Below are 22,853 nucleotides of genomic sequence, written 5' to 3'. Positions count from 1 at the left end.
TCCTAGATTCTGTTTCCTTTATGAGTCTTCATGCCATGACCTTTCATGTTTCAAATTTTTAGGATTTGCTTCAACTGCCAATTTCCTGATTTTACTTCCAAAGTTAAATTCGCAAGAGGTTCTATTTTGCCCAAATCATCTTTTCCATTAGGTCACACCTTGGGTTGTTGAACAGCCTATGAAATGGGTCAGAATCCCACCTGTATTTTATTTACCTGTGGCTTGGGAGAGAGAGTAAAGGCCACACGATGAATGTAGTCTTGACCTTTAGCATGGACTATAGGAATGTCAGCAACTACAATGAACACATCTAGTAGGTATTGGGGATGCATCTTGGTTTAAAAATCCAAGTATGCAAAGAATAGTGCATAACCCTTTCCATAACACTGCTTAATATTGACGTTGAGTCTCCATTCCTGTGGGCTGGAGAGAAATTCAACTTGTAATCCTTGGGGACAGACATGTGCACTGATTACCACTGGTCAAGGTGGTGTATGAAGGACATACTGAAATATCTCTATCCCCTCTCCCCCAACCAAATACATAGAAATGTTGGTTAAAGTGCCAAAAACAATTTAAGCTTAGGTTTTCAAATGGTAGAATAAAAATAGTGGTTTTATTTCTTTTTTGCTCAGAAACTCATCCTTCTTTAACTCAAAACTACAAGGAGAATGAAAACTAGACCAACTCTATTTGCAGTACAACTAGAGACATTTGTAAGCCTAGACTACAACCCTTTAAGGAAGGATGCTTCCTTTTTTTTTCCAGAAGAAACAGAAAACAGGAGGACTAGGGGTAAGGTGGCAGACCTTTGACAGAATAAGGCAGCATATTCTCCAAGATAATTGGGCTTACATGCAGTATGCTTAGAGAACAGCTTTAAATGCCTTTATGACCACATAAAACAAGAACCACACAAGTAACAATTATATATATGTGCTGGGTCCCAATAAACTGAAAGCACTTTTTATTTTCCCCATCATATCTTTAACACACCTTTTTTGGTTACCTTTGAGAAGGAAGTAGCCACATTCAAATGAGTTAAGGTATAAGAAATAAAAAGGACCACAAACTTTATTAAAAGTAAATAAACGTAACATACAATATGTACAGATGGCACATGGTGCCAATTTTATTTGTAGTTATTATAGTACTCCAACTCATGTTTACAAGTTAAACCTTTGTCACACCCTTGGCTAAATCTTGAACTAGTGCAGAATTCAGTTGTGCTAGAGTGCTGATCTTAGCATGCTTAGATGTGGCATACTTGTTCTTGATAGTCATGTGTTTTGTAAACCCACAATTCACCATGACTATATTCTTAGCCAGGTGTTGCATAATATTTAGAAGGGATTCTTCAGTGTATGACAGGTAATGCTGTCAAGTTGGTGTCCATTCACCATTGTTGAGAATTTTTAGTGCCAGGCAAAAAGTTCCTGCCGCAATATGAGAAGGAGGAAAGTACACCATATCGTAATCCAGCATAGTTAGTTCCATCAGGTATTTGGCCAAAGTATGTTGCTCAACACCAACCTCTCCAATCTTAGATGCTCTCCGAAGGAAATGCAGGGGTAGAGGGCGGCCCAGACCAAAATGTAAAGATCTTAGAATCTTCATTTCCATCTGTCTGATTTGGTGCTTGGTGTAAGAGTCGTCAGTCACAAAGGCAAAGTTACCAATTTCTGGAGGGTACATTTCTTCGTATTTACTTGCAATAAACATGGCAGTGACACCAACCAGCTACATCATCTTCTTGGGTACACAATTATTCTGCATGAGCCAATCAATAAGGGAAACAGTCATGTACATGGTCTCCTGCAGTAACCTGAATTTCATTTGAACCTGCACTAGCCAGTCAATTAGGATGGCTCTCATGTTTCCAGTGACTTCACGACCCAGTAGGTATTTTGGTCTTACTGCTTGCTCTTCCTCAAGTTGTCTCAGATAAGCATAAATATCTTTCACATATTCACTACAAAGGTTTGGATCAGCTCCATTTTCTGCATCTACATCATTCACTGTAAGAATTACATCAGAGAGAGCCTGACACAGATATTCTTCTGCAGGAGCACATCCAGACGTTTCCATTGGGCTTGGAGATAGAGTATCAACCAAAATAGGCTCCGGAGAAAGTTTTTCTTCTTTAACAGGCTCATGTTCTGGCTCTGGTTGGGGCACAGGTACAGACACAGGCTTAGGTGCTTTGAAGTTTTGATATTTTTTTAGCAATAACTTTTCCAGGAGCCAAAGTTTTTGCTTCCTTTTTCAGAGGCAATTTGGCTTGTGGCTGTTCACTGACTTTGTTACCAAGCATGTGATAATGGATGCTTAGGAATGTAGATTTTGTATAAAACAAGAGCGATACAGCTCTCCAAAGGAAGTGCCAAGATCCACAAGCACTTGTAGGAAACAATGAGAACAGGCAAGCAGGCTAAAGCAGGAGCTTTTAAATACCCTTTTGTCACCAAAACTGGAAATATAGGAAGGTGAAATTGAACAAGGACAAATAAGCCATATTTATGGAAAGCAGTCTGTTGGTGAGGAAGAGTGGAGGGGACAGACTGCATTGTAAGCAACTCTGCAGTGCTGATCGTGGGGGAAAGTGAGGGCTATACAAACTCATACACACATTGTTTCATAAAGAAAATAGCCTCAAATATGGCCCTGTCCCCAACCTCTTGCAAATTTCATATAAATAGCTGATTTTGGAAAAACTCACCTTATTCAAAGATGTTTAAAGAAACAAAAAATAAACAGCACCTATAAAAAAGAATGGGAGAAAATGTCCAGAGCAAAGCACAGAGAGCTAGAAAATGTCGTTGGAAAGTAAGAAAAGGAAATTAAGAGGAATGGAGGCTGAGTAAGAAGCTCCAATGTTTGTCTGATAGAAGTTTCAGAAAAAGAGACTGGAGAGAATGGTGGAGAGCTAATATTCAAAGAGAAAATGGTTATATTAGGCCCAAGCAGGCAAGATCCAAGTTTGGAGAGATCAAGTGTCAGGGGTAGGGAACATAGGTGGAGTGTGAAACTAGGGAACAAAGGCCTAGGAACATAAGCCAAAGCACTTGGACCAAAAGAGATGAAAATCTAGGCATGGGAAGAGAGCAACAGAAAAGCGTCATCAGTGAATGGAATTTGATGATGAGTTAAATAATTTTTACCCATGTTCCCCTGACTAGATATGAATATGAGTGAAACTAAATCCACAGATAAAAGTAAATACAAACTTCTAACTGGGAATGGGGGGCTAAAAATGAGAAAGCAGTTCTGGATACTCAAATTTTCGAGGGGGTGTACAGCAGATAGAGAGAACTCTGGTTCTAGAATTCTTTGGATTCCTTTGATTCTACCACTAACTTGAGTATCAGAGCAAGTTCTGAGTTCTAGTTTCCCTTTCAAGAGCATGAGACGTAACCCATGGGCCAATCCTCAGGGATTCTGCTTCAGATAAAATCTTCTGTCTATATTTAAGTTTTTCATCCTTCAGAGGACATAATATACAAGTTGAAAAATAGTATATATACATTTAACATTTTTTCCTCCCATAATAATCTTCCTCACTTTTGTCTGTCTAAGGTATAATCTTTCAAGTCCCATCTTAGAGATCCTAGATGTTTCCCTTGACCAACCCCCTAGTCAAGTGCCAGGGACCCATCCATTATGCTCCCCTAAAACATTCTTATCTTCATCATGCACATTATCATCCTATGTTGAGGAGGTCTCATCTCAGTCTCCATTTTAATCCTGAATCATAGCCTTTCAGCTTTAGCATTTATTTAGGAAAGAGTAAGAATACACAGAGCTGGCCATGGTACATGCTGGGAGCAATGGGTGCTTGTATTTGAAAGTCTGGGGTCGGCAAGGTCATTTTAGGACTTCTGGTAGAAAACTTCATAGGAAGCAGAGCCCAGAATTCTGAAATCTGAGCAGTCAATAGTTATAACTATGTCCTCCCACAGTTAGTCAGACAAGCCCCACTGGGCAACTGAGATCCCAGGAATTCAATTCTGGTAAAGATGTGGCCTGTGAGATGAAACTATAGCCCCTCCTTGCACAGACAGGCCCAACCCATGGCTGGTGAGATAGGATATAGATGAGTGGAATGGAACAGAAAAACAGTACCCACCTAGACCTGGGCAATACTGGTCCTTTCCTGGGCCTTACTTTGAGGCTCCTAGTCTGAGCCTTCTCCAGCAATGTTCCTCTTCACAAGACAAGGAGCCCGTGAGACTAAGGAGCTTATGCCCTCTCTTACTTTGAATCACATACCGTGTATCCAGGACTCCAAAATTCTCTGCCCAAAAGATTCTGAGCCCACTTCTAGGGCCTCCATAGCTCCCACAGGCAGCTGTGTGCCCAAAGGGCACCTGTGTGTTGGTGTGTGTGTGTGTGTGTGTGTGTGTGTGTGTGTGTGTGTGTGTGTTGTGTGTATGAAGCTTGGTTGTGTGGACTGGGCTTTCCACACATGTGATTATGAGGTATATGGGACAGGGTAAGAAGAATGGGCCAGGGGCTTCTAGTTGTACTTTATCCTCACCTATAAATGTTAGTGGAGACCCAGATGTGAGCAGCTTATGGGCAGAGCCTCTCTCTAGTTTACCCATTTTAATGCCCTAGCAAGTATGGGCATTAGGACAGAGCTAGCATTATTGAATACTTACCTCATCAGACTCTTAGGAATTGAGATTGAAGGCATTTCTGGTGGTTACACATGAAATAGTAGTTATAATATAGCATTCAACAAGATAGGATACTGTTCAGTATAAAAATTTTGGCTCTGGAATCAGTTATGGCTTCAATTTTTTAAAATTGAGGAAAAATTTACATGACAAAATTAACCATTTGAAAGTGTACAATTCAGTGAGTGACATTTAGCATATTCACAATATTCTGTAACTATTGCCTCCATCTAGTTTCAAAATATTTTTTAAAATTGTTTTTAACATTTATTTATTTTTGAGACACAGAGACATAGCATGAGTGTGGGAAGGGCAGAGAAAGAAGGAGACACAGAATCTGAAACAGGCCCCAGGCTCTGAGCAAGCTGTCAGCACAGAGCCGGATGAGGGGCTTGAACAGTTTTACAAGTTCAATAGTTGTTTGTGGAGTTCTCCCTGAAGAACTTAGTGACGTCAGTCCTGAATTCAATTTTTTCAATTTTAAGTACTAAACTCAATTTAGTACTTAAAATTAAAAGTTGGGGATTAAGCATATTTGGTGTAGGTGAGAAAATAAAATGAATCTAGCAGCTGCTAAGGGCTCATTGCAACGTTACTCTGTAGGAAAGTGTGTGATGGTTACCATTTCAATCAATAGAAAGGGTTGGGCTCCTTTTCCAGTTTAATCCTTTTCCTGACTACTCCTGTTTCACTGATTTTTTTTTAATGTTTACTTATTTTTTTTGAGAGAGAGAGAGAGAGAGAGCGTGCAGAGGAGGGGCAGAGAGAGAGGGAGACAGAGGATCCAAAGCAGGCTCCACGTTGACCTCAGAGAGCCCGATGCAGGGCTTGAACTCATGAACTGTGAGATCATGACCCAGCTAAAGCTGGACACTTAACCAATTGAGCCACTCAGGTACCCCATACTGATTGATATTCTTAAAGTCTCATCTAGAGCCTCTACTGAGTCCCAAAACCAAAATCCCAAAAGTGTTTAGAACCACAGAGAAAAAAAGAATTTTTTTCCTGAGTACTCTTCTCAAAATGAAAGGTGGGAAATACTAGGTAATTATAGCACCTGCTCGGTTCATTGAGTTCCAACTTGGACACCCAAATCTATCCAGAATAAATAAGAGTAGATTTGCTGGCTTGAGATGTCTGCTTGATTATAAAAAGAATGGATTATGGAAATCATTCAGAAATGATGTGTTGCTTCTCTACAATTGCTTCTCTTTTGGAAAATAATCTTTCCTAACCTTCTCACTTCTTTTTTTTTTTTTCTGTTTGTTTTTACAACTTCCTTTTGGGTACATAGTCATACATAGACAGAGGTGGTCACGTAGGTGATATGATTAGAGCAGAGCCAGGAAAGCAACATGTAAAAGAAATTTTGCATACACAAGTCTGAAATTCTGTGATTTAAGATGTATTACTTTGGGGCTGCCTGGGTGGCTCAGTTGGTTAGGCATCAACTTTGGCTCAGGTCATGACCTTGTGGTTTGTGGGTTTGAGCCCTGCATCAGGCTCTGTGCTGACAGCTCAGAGCCTGGAGCCTGCTTTGGATTCTGTGTCTCCCTTTCTCTCTGCCCCTCCTCAGCTTGTACTTTGTCTCTCCCTGTCTCTCAAAAATGAATGAATGTTAAAAAAAAATTAATGTATTACTTTGGGATTGGAGGGAAAGATCACAGAGTAGGAAAATCCTGAGCCCACCAACTTCCATGGACATATCAAGGCTGCAAGCACATATAGAGCAACTCTCTCAGAGAATGACCTGGAGACTAGCAGCCAAAGATATAATTAAAGAGCCACACTGAGAAGGGCAGGACAGAAAGTGATGCAGTCTGGTTGGAAACCAAACGTTGGTGTGGTGACCTGCAAGGAAGAAGGATAATACAGGCACTGAAGTCCTTCCAGAGAAGTGAGGGGTTCAAGTCCCATATCGGGCACCCTGTGAATCTGCTCTGGGGAGATAAGTCCCCATAACATCTGGCTTTGAAAGTAAGTGGGGCTTAACTCTGGGAGAGTTGGAGGGTTATAGGAAACTGAAACTCCACTCTTAAAGGGCCCACAAACAATCTCTCTTGCTCCAAGACCCAGCACAGAGATAGCTGTTCGAAAATCATGTAGCGTATACGTGAAGGATATTTATTGATTAATTTTAGGTGTGTGCTCACAGGGCAAGGATCTGTAGGAACCTTGTCCAGGAAAAGCAGCACAGAAGGCACCATTTTTCTTGCCCTCCTTCAGCCTAGTTGGCTTGATGCTGGCAGGTGCCAGTTCTGACACTCTCAATCTACCTTGCTAGTATAAATTGCCTGTCCCTGTGTTCCCCCGCAGAACCACAATGCCCAATCTGCCTCACCAGGTGTTCCCCCCAAGTGGCTGCACCCTCAATCACCACACCAAGCAGGCAGCCTCAGCTGGGACTGATGCCTTGAAAAGTCACTCCTGTCCTGGGAGGCAGGGGGGCCAGCCCTGTCCGCCAACACACCTGCAATGGTCACAGCCAGGCCTTGCAGCCAGCTACACCCAGGACCAGCCACACTCACCAGCATGCTCAAAGCAGGTGCAGCCCAAGCAACAGGAGGGCACATGCAGCCCACACAGGAAATACCCCTGCAGTGCCTGATTCTGATGACCAGGAGGGACTGCATTTCTGGGCCCCACCAGATGACTTCTATATAAGACTACTACCTTCAAGAATAGGAAGTATAGCTGATAACAGACAGACAAAATGAGAAGACAAAGAAATATGTTCCAATGAAAGAACAAGATGAAACCTCAGAAAGAGAACTAAACAAAATGGAGATAAGCAATCTACCTGATAAAGAGTTCAAAGTAATGGTCATAAAGATGTTCAATGAACTTAGAAGAAGAGTGGATGAACTCTGTAAGAACTTCAACAAAGAGATGGAAAATATCAAAGATAGAACCAATCAGAGCTAAAGAATACAATAAATGAGAGTGCTGCCAACACCCTGGAGGAGAAGCAGAGGTCATTACTGAATTTGAAATATTTAAAGTGGATACAAAATTGAATTTGAAATATTTAAAGTGGATACAAAACTGTTTCAGCAATGCAGACAATTAAGTGTGTTGTTGTGGGCAATGGTGCCTTTGCTAAAACATGTCTCCTGATATCCTACACAGCAAATTACCATCAGAGTATGTACCGACTGTTTTTGACAACTATGCAATCACAGTTATGATTGGTGGAGAGCCATATACTCTCGGGCTTTTTGATACTATAGGGCAAGAGGATCATGACAGATTACGACCGCTGAGTTATCCACAAACAGATGTATTTCTAGTCTGTTTTTCAAGGGTCTCTCCATCCTCATTTGAAAATGTGAAGGAGAATTGGGTGCCTAAGATAACTCACCACTGTCCGAAGGCTCCTTTCTTGCTTGTTGGGACCCAAATCGATCTCCGAGATGACCCCTCTTCGATTGAGAAACTTGTCAAAAGCAAACAGAAGCCTACCACTCCAGAGACTGCTGAAAAGCTGGCCCGTGACCTGAAGGCAGTCAAGTATGTGCAGTGTTCTGCACTCACACAGAAAGGCCTAAAGAATGTATTTGATGAAGCAATATTGGCTACACTGGAGCCTCCAGAACCGAAGAAGACCCACACGTGTGTGCTGCTATGAACATCTCCAGAGCCCTTTCCACGCAGCTGGTGTCAGCATCGTACTAAAAGCAATGTTAAATCAAACTAAAGATTAAAAATTAAAATTCGTTTTTGCAATAATGACAAATGCCCTGCACCTACCCACATGCACTCGTGTGAGACAAGGCCCATAGGTATGGTCCCCTTCCCCCTCTCAGTACTAGTTAATTTGAATAATTGTGTATTGTTAGAAAAGTGGTTAGTACTAGTTTTTGTTTTGTTGTTTCAAAAAAAATTTTTTTTGTTTAAAAGCAAGGCATGCTTCTGATGATCTGTAAAAGACTAATTTGGTTGGGAGCTGCTTCCAGGGCTCCATCCACTCTGCAGAATAATCTGGGACATTTAGGGTTTTTTTGTTTTTGTTTTGGGGGGGGCGGAGTATGTGTGGGGTTTGTTTCCATTTAGTCATGTTTTTTAAATTCAGTAACCATTTTACAGCCCTTAAGGGGAAGAGGACAGAATGACTCTACATTCCACTTCCTAGATCTAGTTTAGAACACTTGTCCCCCACCTGGTGCTCTTAGGAAGGAGTATAGTAAATAACTCATTTAATAACATACTCCTTTTAGAAAGTTGCCTTTTCTCTCTACCCTTTTTTTTTTAAGGGCAGGTAAGCTAGTTTATTAAATGTTATATGGGCACATACTTGTACATTGATTCTTATTTGACCTAACTTATGATGAAATTCTTATTCTATATATCAGTATAATTTGTGATGTGTTAGTAACATTGAAGTGGAGACTATAATACTGTTTATCAGTACTTGAATTTGTTATAACATTTTTCATTACTCTTTTCCCTTATCTTCTTTTTTTTTAATATGAAGTTTATTGTCAAATTGGTTTCGATACAACACCCAGTGCTCATCCCAAGAGGTGCCCTCCTCAATACCCATCACCCACCCTCCTCTCTCTCCCACCCCCCATCAACCCTCAGTTTATTCTCAGTTTTTAAGAGTCTCTTATGGTTTGGCTCTCTCCCTCTCTAACTTTTTTTTTTCCCTTCCCCTCCCCCATGGTCTTCTGTTAAGTTTCTCAGGATCCACACAAGAGTGAAAATACATGGTGTCTGTCTTTCTCTGTATGACTTATTTCACTTAGTATAACACTCTCCAGTTCCATCCACGTTGCTACAAAAGGCCATATTTCATTCTTTCTCATTGCCAAGTAGTATTCCATTGTGTATATAAACCACAATTTCTTTATCCATTCATCAGTTGATGGACATTTAGGCTCTTACCATAATTTGGCTATTGTTGAAAGTGCTGCTATAAACATTGGGGTACAAGTGCCCCTATGCATCAGCACTTCTGTATCCCTTGGGTAAATTCCTAGCAGTGCTATTGCTGGGTCATAGGGTAGATCTATTTTTAATTTTTTGAGGAACCTCCACACTGTTTTCCAGAGAGGCTGCACCAGTTTGCATTCCTACCAATAGTGAAAGAGGGTTCCCGTTTCTCCACATCCTCTCCAGCATCTATAGTCTCTTGATTTGTTCATTTTGGCCACTCTGAGTGGTGTGAGGTGATAGCTCAGTGTGGTTTTGATTTGTATTTCCCTGATGAGGAGTGACATTGAGCATCTTTTCATGTGCCTGTTGGCCATATGGATGTCTTCTTTAGAGAAGTGTCTATTCATATCTTCTGCCCATTTCTTCACCGGATTGTTTTTCGGGTGTAGAGCTTGGTGAGTTCTTTATAGATTTTGGATACTAGCCTTTTGTCCCATATGTCATTTGCAAATATCTTTTCCCATTCTGTCAGTTGCCTTTTAGTTTTGTTGATTGTTTCCTTTGCAGTGCAGAAGCTTTTTATCTTCATGAGGTCCCAATAGTTCATTCTTGCTTTTAATTCCCTTGCCTTTGGAGATGTGTCAAGTAAGAAATTGCTGCGGCTGAGGTCAGAGAGGTTTTTTCCTGCTTCTCCTCTAGGGTTTTGATGGTTTCCTGTCTCACATTCAGGTTCTTCATCCATTTTGAGTTTATTTTTGTGTATGGTGTAAGAAAGTGGTTTAGTTTCATTCTTCTGCATGTTGCTGTTCAGTTCTCCCAGCACCATTTGTTAAAGAGACTGTCTTTTTTCCATTGGATATTCTTTCCTGCTTTGTCAAAGATTACTTGGCCATACTTTTGTGGGACCAATTCTGGAGTCTCTATTCTATTCCATTGGTCTATGTGTCTGTTTTTGTGCCAAAACCATACCATGCTGTCTTGATGATTACAGCTTTGTAGTAGAGGCTAAAGTCTGGGATTGTGAGGCCTCCCACTTTGTTCTTCTTCTTCAATATTACTTTGGCTATTTGGGGTCTTTTGTGGTTCCATACAAATTTTAGGATTGCTTGTTCTAGCTTCGAGAAGCATGCTGGTGCAGTTTTGGTTGGGATTGCATTGAATGTGTAGATTGCTTTGGGTAGTATTGACATTTTAACAATATTTATTCTACCAATCCATGAACACGGAATGTTTTTCCATTTCTTTGTATCTTCTTCAATTTCCTTCATAAGCTTTCTATAGTTTTCAGCATACACATCTTTTACATCTTTGGTTAGGTTTATTCCTAGGTATTTTATGATTCTTGGTGCAATTGTGAATGGGATCAGTTTCTATATTTGTCTTTCTGTTGCTTCATTATTAGTGTATAAAAATGCAACTGATTTCTGTACATTGATTTTGTATCCTGCAACTTTGCTGAATTCATGTATCTGTTCTAGCGGACTTTTGGTGGAGTCTATCGGGTTTTCCATGTATAATATCATGTCATCTACAAAAAGTGAAAGCTTGACTTCTCTTTGCCAATTTTGATGCCTTTGATTTCCTTTTATTGTCTGATAGTTGATGCTAGAACTTCCAACCCTATGTTAAGCAACAGGGGTGAGAGTGGACATCCCTGTCATGTTCCTGATCTCAGGGGGAAAGCTCTAAGTTTTTCCCCATCAAGGATGATATTAGCTATGGGCTTTTCATAAATGGCTTTTATGATGTTTAAGTATGTTCCTTCTATCCCGACTTTCTTGAGGGTTTTTATTGAGAAAGGATGTTGAATTTTGTCAAATGCTTTTTCTGCATTGATTGACAGGATCATATGGTTCTTTTCTTTTATTAATGTGATGTATCACATTTATTGATTTGCGAATGTTGAACCAGCCCTGCTGCCCAGGAATGAATCCCACTTGATCATGGTGAATAATTCTTTTTATATGCTGTTGAATTCGATTTGCTAGTATCTTGTTGAGAATTTTTGCATCCATATTCATCAGGGATATTGGCCTGTAGTTCTCTTTTTTTGCTGGGTCTCTGTCTGGTTTGGGAATCAAAGTAAGGCTGGCTTCATAGAATGAGTCTGGAAGTTTTTCTTCCCTTTCTATTTTTTGGAACAGCTTGAGAACGATAGGTATTATCTATGTTTTAAATGTCTGGTAGAATTCCCCAGGGAAGCCATCTGGTCCTGGACTCTTATTTGTTGGGAGATTTTTGATAACTGATTCAATTTATTCGCTGGTTATGGGTCTGTTCAAATTTTCTATTTCTTCCTGTTTGAGTTTTGGAAGTGCGTGGGTGCTTAGGAATTTGTCCATTTCTTTGAGGTTGTCCAGTTTGTTGGCATATAATTTTTCATAGTATTCCCTGATAATGGCTTGTGTTTCTGAAGGACGGATTGTAATAATTACATTTTCATTCATGATTTTATCTATTTGGGTCATCTCCTTTTTCTTTTTGAGAAACCTGGCTAGAGGTTTATCCATTTTGTTTATTTTTTCAAAACACCAGCTCTTGGTTTCATTGATCTGCTCTACAGTTTTTTTAGATTCCATATTGTTTATTTCTGCTCTGATCTTTATTATTTCTCTTCTTCTGCTGGGTTTGGGGTGTCTTTGTTGTTCTGCTTCTATTTTCCTTTACGTGTGCTATTAGATTTTGTATTTGGGATTTTTCTTGTTTCTTGAGATAGGCCTGGATTGCAATGTATTTTCCTCTCAGGATTGCCTTTGCTGCATCCCAAAGCATTTGGATTGTTGTATTTTCATTTTAATTTGTTTCATATATTTTTTAATTTCTTCTCTAATTGCCTGGTTGACCCATTCATTCTTTAGTAGGGTGTTATTTAACCTCCCTGCTTTTGGAGGTTTTCCAGACTTTTTCCTGTGGTTGATTTCAAGTTTCATAGCATTGTGGTCTGAAAGTGTGCATGGTATGATCTCAATTCTTTTATACTTATGAAGGGCTGTTTTGTGACCCAGTGTGTGATCTATCTTGGAGAATGTTCCATGTGCACTTGAGAAGAAAGTATATTCTGTTGCCTTGGGATGCAGAGTTCTAAATATATCTGTCAAGTCCATCTGATCCAATGTATCATTCAGGGCCCTTGTTTCTTTATTGATCCTGTGTCTAGATGATCTATCCATTGCTGTAAGTGGGGTGTTAAAGTCTTCTACAATTACTACATTCTTATCAATAAGGTTGCTTATGTGTGTGAGTAATTGTTTTATATATTTGGGGGCTTCCGTATTTGGTGCATAGACATTTATAATTGTTAGCTCTTCCTGATGGATAGACCCTGTAATTATTATATAATGCCCTTCTTCATCTCTTGTTACAGACTTTAATTTAAAGTCTAGTTTGTGTGATATAAGTATGGCTACTCCAGCTTTCTTTTGACTTCCAGTAGCATGATAGATAGTTCTCCATCCCCTCACTTTCAATCTGAAGGTGTCCTCAGGTCTAAAATGAGTCTCTTGTAGACAGCAAATAGATGGGTCTTGTTTTTTTTTGTTGTTGTTTTTTTTTTTTTTTTATCCATTCTGATACCCTATGTCTTTTGGTTGGAGCATTTAGTCCATTTACATTCAGTGCTATTATTGAAATATATGGGTTTAGAGTCATTGTGATGTCTTTAGGTTTCATTCTTGTAGTGACGTCTCTGGTACTTTGTGGTCCTTGCAACATTTCACTCACAGAATCCCCCTTAGGATCTCTTGTAGGGCTGCTTTAGTGGTGATGAATTCCTTCAGTTTTTGTTTGTTTGGGAAAACCTTTATCTCTCCTTCTATTCTGAATGACAGATTTGCTGGATAAAGGATTATCGGCTGCATATTTTTTCTGTGTATCACATTGAAGATTTCCTGCCATTCGTTTCTGGCCTGCCAAGTTTCAGCAGATAGGTCTGTAGATAGTATACTATAGTATACTATAGTAGATAGTATACTAGATACTCTTATGTGTCTACCTTTGTAAGTTAAAGCCTGTTTATCCCTAGCTACTTTCAGAATTTTCTCTTTATCCTTGTATTTTGCCAGTTTCACTATGATATGTCATGCAGAAGATCGATTCAAGTTACATCTGAAGGAAGGTCTCTGTGCCTCTTGGATTTTAATGCCTTTTTCCTTCCCCAGATCAGGGAAGTTCTCAGCTATGATTTGTTCAAGTACACCTTCAGTCCCTTTCTCTCTCTCTTCTTCTTCCGGAATACCTATGATACTGATATTGTTCTGTTTGATTGTATCACTTAGTTCTCTAATTCTCCCCTCATACTCCTGGATTTTTTTACCTCTCTTTTTCTCAGCTTTTTTTTTCTATAATTTTTTATCGTTTTTTCTATAATTTTTTTCTTTAATTTTATCTTATTTTTTGACATTTTCCATAATTTTATCTTCTAGTTCACCTATTCTCTCCTTTGCCTCTTCAATCTCTGCTATGGCTGCCTCCATTTTATTTTGCACCTCATTTATAGCATTTTTTAGTTCCTCATGACTATTTCTTAGTCCCTTGATCTCTGTAGCAATAGATTCTCTGCTGTCTTCTATGCTTTTTTCAAGCCCAGCGATTAATTTTATGACTATTAGTCTAAATTCTTGTTCCATTATATTGCTTAAATAATTTTTGATCAATTCATTAGCTGTCGCTACTTCCTGGGGTTTCTTTTGAGGAGAATTCTTCTGTTTTGTCATTTTAGGTAGTCCCTGTGGTAGCTCCAAACTGCAGGACACTTCCCCTGTGCCATCCGGAATAACTTGTGTTGGTGGGCAGGACCACAGTCAGACCCAATGTCTGCCCCCAGTTTACCACTGGGGCCACAGTCAGACTGGTGTGTACCTTATCTTCCTCTCTCCCAGGGGCAGGACTCACTGTAGAGTGGTATAGCCCCTGTCTGGGCTACTTGCTCACTGCCAGGCTTGTGGTGCTGCTTCGATGGGATCTGGCCAAGGGAATATTAGGTGGGGTGGATCCGCAAGGTGCACAGGAACAGGAGGGGCAGGCTTAGCTCACTTTGCTGTATGTGGTCCCCTGCAGGAGGGGCCCTGTAGCACTGGGAGGAAGGCAGGCCCATTGGAGGGATGGATCCACAGAAAACAGCATTGGGCATTTGTGCGGTGCAATCAAGTTGGGTGAGGGGAGCTGGGTCTCTTTGGAATTTCGGCTGGGGGATGGGAGAGGGTAATGGCGCTTGCCAGTGCCTTTGTTCCCTGCCGAGCTGAGCTCTGTCTTCCAGGGCTCAACAACTCTCCTTTCCGGTGTCCTCTTGCCCTCCCCGCTCTCCAAGAGGAGAGCTGTTGACTTTTAACATTCCAGATATTAAGTCCTGCTGGCTGTCAGAACTCACGGAGTCTGGCCCCTTCACTTTTGCAAGCCAGACTTCAGGGGCTCTGCCATGCCAGGCAGGCTGCCCCTCCACCGTCCTGGCTCCCTCCTGCCAGTCTGTGTATTGCACACCACCTCTCCGCCCTTCCTATCCTCTTCCGTGGGCTCTTGTCTATGCTTGGCTGCGGAGAGTCTGTTCTGCTAGTCTTCTGGTGGTTTTCTGGGTTATTTAGACAGATGTGGATGGAATCTAAGTGATCAGCAGGATGAGGTGAGCCCAGCATCCTCCTATGCTGCCATCTTCCACCATCTCTCTCTCCACCCTTGAGTAGGTCCAGTACTTGATGAAACTCATGAAAGCGGGTGGAACCTGTCTTACCCCTCCTCTTTTCTAGGATGCACTCTATATGTGACTGTGACTTTCAGGGAAATTTGTTTGTCATTTTCTGATTTTTTTTTGAAATTAATTTCTAACTTCTTTCACTGATAAATGAAGAAAAGTATTACACCTTTTGAAATACACCCAGTGGATTGATTATGTTATTAAAAAACATTGTTTTCCCTGTCACTGTCTTATATGCTTAGCATAGATGTCCAGCTTAATAGCATATGACAAGGTGTTCCTAGAACACAATCAAAGACCTAGTAAATTGAGGAAATGTGAGTGGTGGTGCTAGAAGACAGATGTCTATGGAATGATGCACATCCTCTTTCAAGTTGGGAGGATGAAGACCTACTTAAAGAAACTAGGGGTGGGAGTGGAGGTGGGGAGAACATTTAACAACATGGGACCAGTCAGAGAAATCCCCTTATTTCTGTTTTGCGTATGAAGAACCCTAGAGTAGCTAGGTAAGGCTCTCTAGTTTAATTAAAAAAGAAAAAAAAAATCATGGAGCCTTATGAAGACTCTTCATAAGTATTTTTTTTTAATTTTTTTTTAATGTTTATTTATTTTTGAGACAGAGAGAGACAGAGCATGAACGGGGGAGGGGCAGACAGAGAGGGAGACACAGAATCAGAAGCAGGCTCCAGGCTCTGAGCCATCAGCCCAGAGCCTGATGCAGGGCTTGAACCCACAGACCACGAGATTGTGACCTGAGCTGAAGTCGGACGCTTAACCGACTGAGCCACCCAGACACCCCTCTTCATAAGTGTTAATAGGGATTTTATCTGCTTATTTTGGTTGCAGTTCTCAATTTTTAAAAATGTTTAGGTAATCTTCTCCACCTTTCCCAAATCCTAATTCTTATAGATTCTGTTGAACCGATGCTTTCACATGTCTCAATTCTTTGTATATGCATTCTTTTCAGATGTATTAAACAAACAAAAACCCTTCACACACAAAAAGAATACAATAACTGAAATGAAAATACACTAGAGAGAAGCAACAGCAAATTAGAAGATGCAAAATGAATCAGTGATCAGGAGGAAAAGGTGATCAGTGGAAAACACCGAGACTGAACAAAAAAGGGAAAAAACATTAAAAACAAATTTTTAATGTTTATTTACTTTTGAGAGAGACAGAGCACGAGCAGGCGAGGGGCAGAGAGAGAGGGAGACACAGAATCTGAAGCAGGCTCCAGGCTCTCAGCTGTCAGCACAGAGCCTGATGTGAGGCTTGAACCCACAAACCATGAGATTATGACCTGAGATGAAGTCAGACACTTAACTGACTGAGCCACCCAGAAGCCCCAAAGAAAAAAAAAATTTTTTTTAAATTGGGATAGGTTAAGAGACCTCTGGGACAACATCAAGTGTACTAACATATTCTAGGGGTCCCAGAACAGAAAGAAGAGAGAGAAAGGGGCAGATAACTTACTTAAAGAAACAATTGCTGAAAACAATTCCTTCCCTAAACTGGGGAAGGAAACAGACATCCAGGACTAGGAATCACAGAGCACTAAACAAGATGAACCCAAAGAGGTCTATAGACAGACATAATAATTAAAATGTCAAAAATTACAGCTAAAGAGATCATCTTAAAAGTAGCGATAGAAAAGCAATTAGTTACATACAAAGAAGCACCCGTAAAACTAACAGCTGATTTTTCACAGAAACTTTGCAGCTCAGAAGGGAGTGTCTTGATACACTCAGAGTGCTGAAAGAAAGAAAGAAAAAAAAAAAAAAAACCTACAACCAATAACACCGTATTCCAGCAAGGTTATCATACAGATTTGAAGGAGAAATAAAAAGTTTCCCGGACAAAATTTAAAGGAGTTCATCCTACCACTAAACTGGCCTTAAAGGGACTTCTTTAAGCAGAAAAGAATAGGCCATAACTAGAAGTAAGAAAATTATGAAAGAAAAAATTTCACTGGTGAGAGAAAACATACAATAAAGGTAGTAGATCAATCACTGATAAAGCTAGTATGAAGATTAAAAGAAAAAAATGTAAAATCAAGTATATCTACAGTACTTAGTTAAGGGATATAGAAAGTAAAAATGATGTCAAATATGACATCAAATGCATAAAACATGGAGGAAGTGGAGTAAAAATGTAGTGCTTTTAGATTGTGTTCAAATTTAAGTGACCATCAACTTAAAATAGATTGCTGTGTACATAGGGTATTATATATGAACCTTATGGTAATTACAAACCAAAAACCTATAATGGACATGTATACACAAAAAAAATAAAGAGAAAGGAATCCAAGCATAAAACTAAAAAAAAAGTCATCAATTCATAAGGGAAGAGAGCAAGAGAAGAAAGGAACAGAGAAGACCTATAACAACATCAGAAAACAATTAACAAAATGGCAATACATACATATCTATCAATAATTACTTTAAATACAAATGGGCTAAATGCTGCAATCAAAAGATATAGAGTGACTGAATAGATAAAGAACAGGACCCAACTATATGCTGCTTACAAGATACTCACTTTAGACCTAAAAATACACACAGACTGAAAATGAAGGAACAGAGAAATATATTCCATGCAAATGGAAAAAAAAAAAAGAAGCTGGGGTAGCAATACATATGTCAGACAAAGTAGACTTTAAAACAAAACTGTAACAAGAGACAAAAAGGGAAATACATAATGATAAAGTGATCAATCCAATAAGAAGATATAACAATTGTAAATATCTATTCCCCCAATATATATATATATTCAGGGGTAACTAAATATATAAAGCAAAAATTAACAGACATAAAGGGAAAGGTTGACAGTAATACAATAACAGTAGGGGACTTTAACATCCCACTCACATCAATACATAGATCATCTAGGCAGAAAAGCAATAAGGAAACAATGGCTTGAATAACAGACCAGATGGACTTAACAGATAGTATAGAATATTCCACCCCAAAATAGCAGAATACACATTATTTTCAAGTGCACATGGAACATTCTCCAAGACAGCTCATATATTAGGCTACAAAACAAATCTCAATAAGTTTAAGAAGAGTGAAATCATATCAAGTGTCTTTCTTTACTATAACAGTATGAAACTAGAAATAGTTATAAGAAAACCTGGAAAAAACACAAAGACTTGGAGGCTAAACAACCTGCTACTAAGCAACCAATGGGTCAAGAAAGAAATCAAAGCTAAATTAAAAAATACTTTGACACAAATGAAAATGTAAACTCAACATTCCAAAACCTTTGGGATGTAGCAAAACAGTTTTAAGAGCGATTTTTACAGTGACACAGGTCTCCCTCAGGAAACAAGAAAAGCCTCAAATAAACAATCTAACCTTACACCTAAAGGAACTAGAAAAGAACAATAAACAAAGTCCAAAGTTAATAGAAGGAAGGAAATAATAAAGATAAGAGTGGAAATAAATGAAATAGAAACTAAAAATAATAACAGAAAAGATCCATCAAATTAAAAGCTGGTTCTTTGAAAAGATAAACAAAATTGATAAACCTTTAGCCAGGCTCATCAAGAAAACGAACAGAAAACTCAAATAACTAAAATCAGAAGTGAAGGAGAAGTAACAACCAACATCACAGAAACACAAAGGATTATGAGACTACTAGAAAAATTATATGCCAACAAACTGAACAACCTATAAGAGATATAGATAAATTGCTAGAAACACACAATCTTCTAAGACTGAATCAGGAAGAAGTTGAAAATCTGACTGAGCTGTTTACTAGTACTCAAACTGAATAAAAACAAAACAGAAAACATCCAACAAACAAAAATCCAGAACTATGTAGCTTCATAGATAAATGCTACCAAACATTTAAAGAGTTAATACCTATTATCCTCAAACTATTCCAAAAAATTGAAGAGGAAGAAATGCTTTCAAATTCATAACATGAGGCCAACATTACTCTCATACCAAAACCAGATAAGGATGTTATGTAAAAAGAAAATTACAAGCCAACATTCCTGATGAACATAAACGCAAAAATACTCAACAAAATGGTAGCAAACCAAATTCAATAATACATTAAAAGGATCATTCACCAAGATCAAGTGTGTTTTATTTCAGGGATGCAAGAATATCCACCAATCAATCAATGTGATACTTCACATTAATAAAGTGAAGGATAAAAATCATATGATCATCTCAACAAGTGCAGAAAAAGCATTTGACAAAATTCAACATCCATTCCCCATAAAAACTCTCAACAAAACAAGTATTGAGGGAACATAACTCAACATAATAAAGCCATATATGACAACCCCACAGGTAACATCATACTTAATGGTGAAAAGCTGAAAGCTTTCCTCTAAGATCAGGAAAAAGACAAGAATGCCCACTCTGACCACTTTTATTCAACATAGTACTAGAAGTCCTAGCCAGAGCAATCAGAGAAGAAAAAGAAAGAAAAAGCATCCAAATTGATAAGGAAGAACTAAAACTGTCTATTTGCAGATGACATAATACTATGCATAGAAAACCCGAAAGACCCCTCCAAAAACTATGAGAACTAATAAATGAATTCAGTAAAGTTACAGGCTACAAAATTATATACAGAAATCTATTGTGTTTCTATACACTAATAATGAAGTAGCAGAAAGATAAATTTAGAAAACAATCCCATTTACAACTGCACCAAAAAGAATAAAATATAAAATACCTAGGAATAAGTTTAACCAAGGAGGTGAAATACCTATCCTCTGAAAATTATAAGACACTGATGAAAGAAATTGAAGATGACACAAATGGAAAGATATATTGTGCTCATAATTCAAAGAATTAATATTGTTAAAATATCCATACTACCCAAAGCAATCTATAGATTCAATGCAATATCTATCAAAATACCAATAGCATTTTTTATAGAACTAGAATAATTCTAAAATTTGTATGGAACTACAAAAGATCCTGAATAGCCAAAGAAATCTTGAGAAAGAACAAAGCTGGAGGTATCACAATCCCAGTTTTCAAACTATACTACAAAGCTACATTAATCAAAACAGTATGATACTGGCACAGAAAATAGACAGAGATCAATGGAACAGAATAGAGAGTCCAGAGATAAACCCTGGCATATATGGTCAATTAATCTATGATGATTAATTGAAGGCAAGCATATACAATGGAGAAAAGATAGTCTCTTCAATAAATGGTGCTGGGAAAACTAGACAGCTAACATGCAAAAGACTGAAACTGGGCTATACCATACACAGATAAAGTCAAAATGGATTAAAGACCTAAATGTAATACCTGAAACCATAAAACTCCTCAAACAAAACATAGGCAGTAAACTCTTGAACATCAGTCTTAGCAATATATTTTTTTTATCTGTCTTCTCAGGCAAGGGCAATAAAAGCAAAAATAAACAATTGGGACTATATCCAACTAAAAAGCTTCACAGTGAAGGAAACCATCACCAAAATGAAACAAAAACCTGTTAAATGGGAGAAGATATTTGCAAATGATACGAGGTTACTATCCAAAATATATGAACAACTCATATAACTCAACACCAAAAAGAAAAAAGAAAAAACAAGTAATCGAATTAAAAAATGGACATAGAAGCTGAATAGACGTTCTTCCAAAGAAGACATACAGATGGACTACAGACACATGAAGAGATGCTCAATATCACTGGGGCACTTGGGTGGCTCAGTTGGTTGGGCATCTGACTTCGGCTCAGGTCATGATCTCACGGCTCATGAGTTTAAGCCCTGCATCAGGCTCTGTGCTGACAGCTTGGAGCCTGGAGCCTGCTTAGGATTCTGTGTCTCCCTCTCTCTCTGCCCCTTCCCTGCTCATGCTCTGTCTCTCTCTCTTCAAAAAGAAATAAACATTAAAATTTTAAAAAAGATGCTCAATATCATTAATCACCAGAGGAATCCAAATCAAAACCTCAATGAGATATCACTCCACACCTGTCAGAATGACTAGTACAAAAAGACAAGAAATAACAAGTGTTGGTGAAGAAGTGGATAAAAGGAAACCCTCATGCACTACTGGTGATAATGTGAATTGGTGCAGCAACACCAGTATGGAGGTTCTTTAAAATATTGAAAATAGAAACACCACATGATCCAGCAATTCCACTTTTGAGCATTTACCCAAACAAAACAAAAACACTAAACATTTATTATTGTTTTTGAGAGTGAGAGAGCATGCACAAGCAGGGGAGGGGCAAAGAGAGAGGGAGAGAGAGAATCCTAAGCAGGCCTTGTACTGTTAGCATGGAGCCTGCTGCGGGGCCAAACCCATGAACTCAGATATCATGACCTGAGCTGAAACCAAGAGTCGGATGCTTAACTGACTGAGCCACCCAGGCACCCCACAAAAAGATTAATTTTATTAAAAAGATATGTTCACTCTTATGTTCATTGGAGCATTACTTACAAAAGCCAAGATATGGAAGCAACCTAAGAGTCCATTAATAGATTAATGGATAAAGAAGATGTGATATCTACCTATATCTATATCTATATCTATATCTATATCTATATCTATATCTATATCTATTTATGTGTATATACATACATACACTATGGAATAAAAATGACTGAAATCTTGTCATCTGTGACAACATGAATGAACTTAGAGGATATTATGGTAAATGAAAAAATCAGACAGAGAAAGACAAATACCGTATGATTTCACTTATATGTGGAATCTAAAAAATTAAATGAACAAATAGGGGTGCTTGGGTGGCTCAGTGGTTGAAAGTCCAACTCTTGATTTCACCTCAGGTCATGATCCCAGAGTTCTGGGATTGAGCCCTGTCTCCGGCCACACTAAGTGTGGAGCCTGCTTAAAGTTCTCTCTGTCTCCTTCTACCCTGCTCTCCCCTATTTGTATGCACCCTTTCTCTCTAAAATATTTAAAAAAGAAAAAAAAAAAAAACCCGAACAAACAAAACAAAATAGAAACATACTTATAGATACAGAAAATCATCTGGTGGTTGCCAGAGGGGAGAAAGATGAAGGGATGGGTAAAATAGAGGAAAGGGATTAAAGGGTACAAACTTCCAGTTATAAAATAAATAAGATATGGGGATGCAATGTACAGCACAGGAAATACAGTTAATAGTATGTAACAACTTTGTATGGTGACAGATGGTAGCCAGATTTACCGTGATCACTTTACAATGTATATAAATATTGAATCACTATGTTGTATACCTGAACCTAATATAATATGTATGTCAACTATATTCCAATTAAAAAACATGTTTTAATGTATTACTTTGGGCTACCAGCTCAAAATGGCAGGCTGCACCTACTTGTCCACCTTGTCAAAATCCTAATTTTATAAAATGGGGTGCCTGGGTGGCTCAGTCAGTTAAGTGTCTGACCTTGGCTCAGGTCACGATCTCACAGTTCATGAGTTCGAGCCCCACATCGGGCTCTGTACTGTCAGTGCAAAGCCTGCTTCGGATCCTCTGCCCTCCTCTCTCTCTGCTCCTCCCCCACTCGCACTCTCTGTTTCTCTCTCTCAGAAATATATAAACATTAAAACAATTTTCAGGGGCGCCTGGGTGGCGCAGTCGGTTGGGCGTCCGACTTCAGCCAGGTCACGATC

The 22,853-nt window shown here is 38.9% G+C and overlaps 1 protein-coding gene and 2 pseudogenes across 5 annotated transcripts in view; 2 read left to right on the top strand and 1 right to left on the bottom strand.

Moving 5' to 3' along the window:
- TRIM69 (tripartite motif containing 69) overlaps positions 1-22,853 on the top strand; it is a 47,140-nt gene that overhangs the window by 6,694 nt on the left and 17,593 nt on the right. The window lies entirely within an intron of this gene.
- Positions 1,103-3,690, bottom strand: LOC123583092 (annotated as a pseudogene).
- On the top strand, positions 7,486-8,600 carry LOC123583093 (annotated as a pseudogene).

This window comes from Leopardus geoffroyi, chromosome B3, assembly GCF_018350155.1.
Source record: "Leopardus geoffroyi isolate Oge1 chromosome B3, O.geoffroyi_Oge1_pat1.0, whole genome shotgun sequence".
NCBI lineage: Eukaryota > Metazoa > Chordata > Mammalia > Carnivora > Felidae > Leopardus > Leopardus geoffroyi.
Note: the sequence above shows the minus strand (reverse complement) of the source record. Positions and strands in the feature narration are given on the sequence as shown.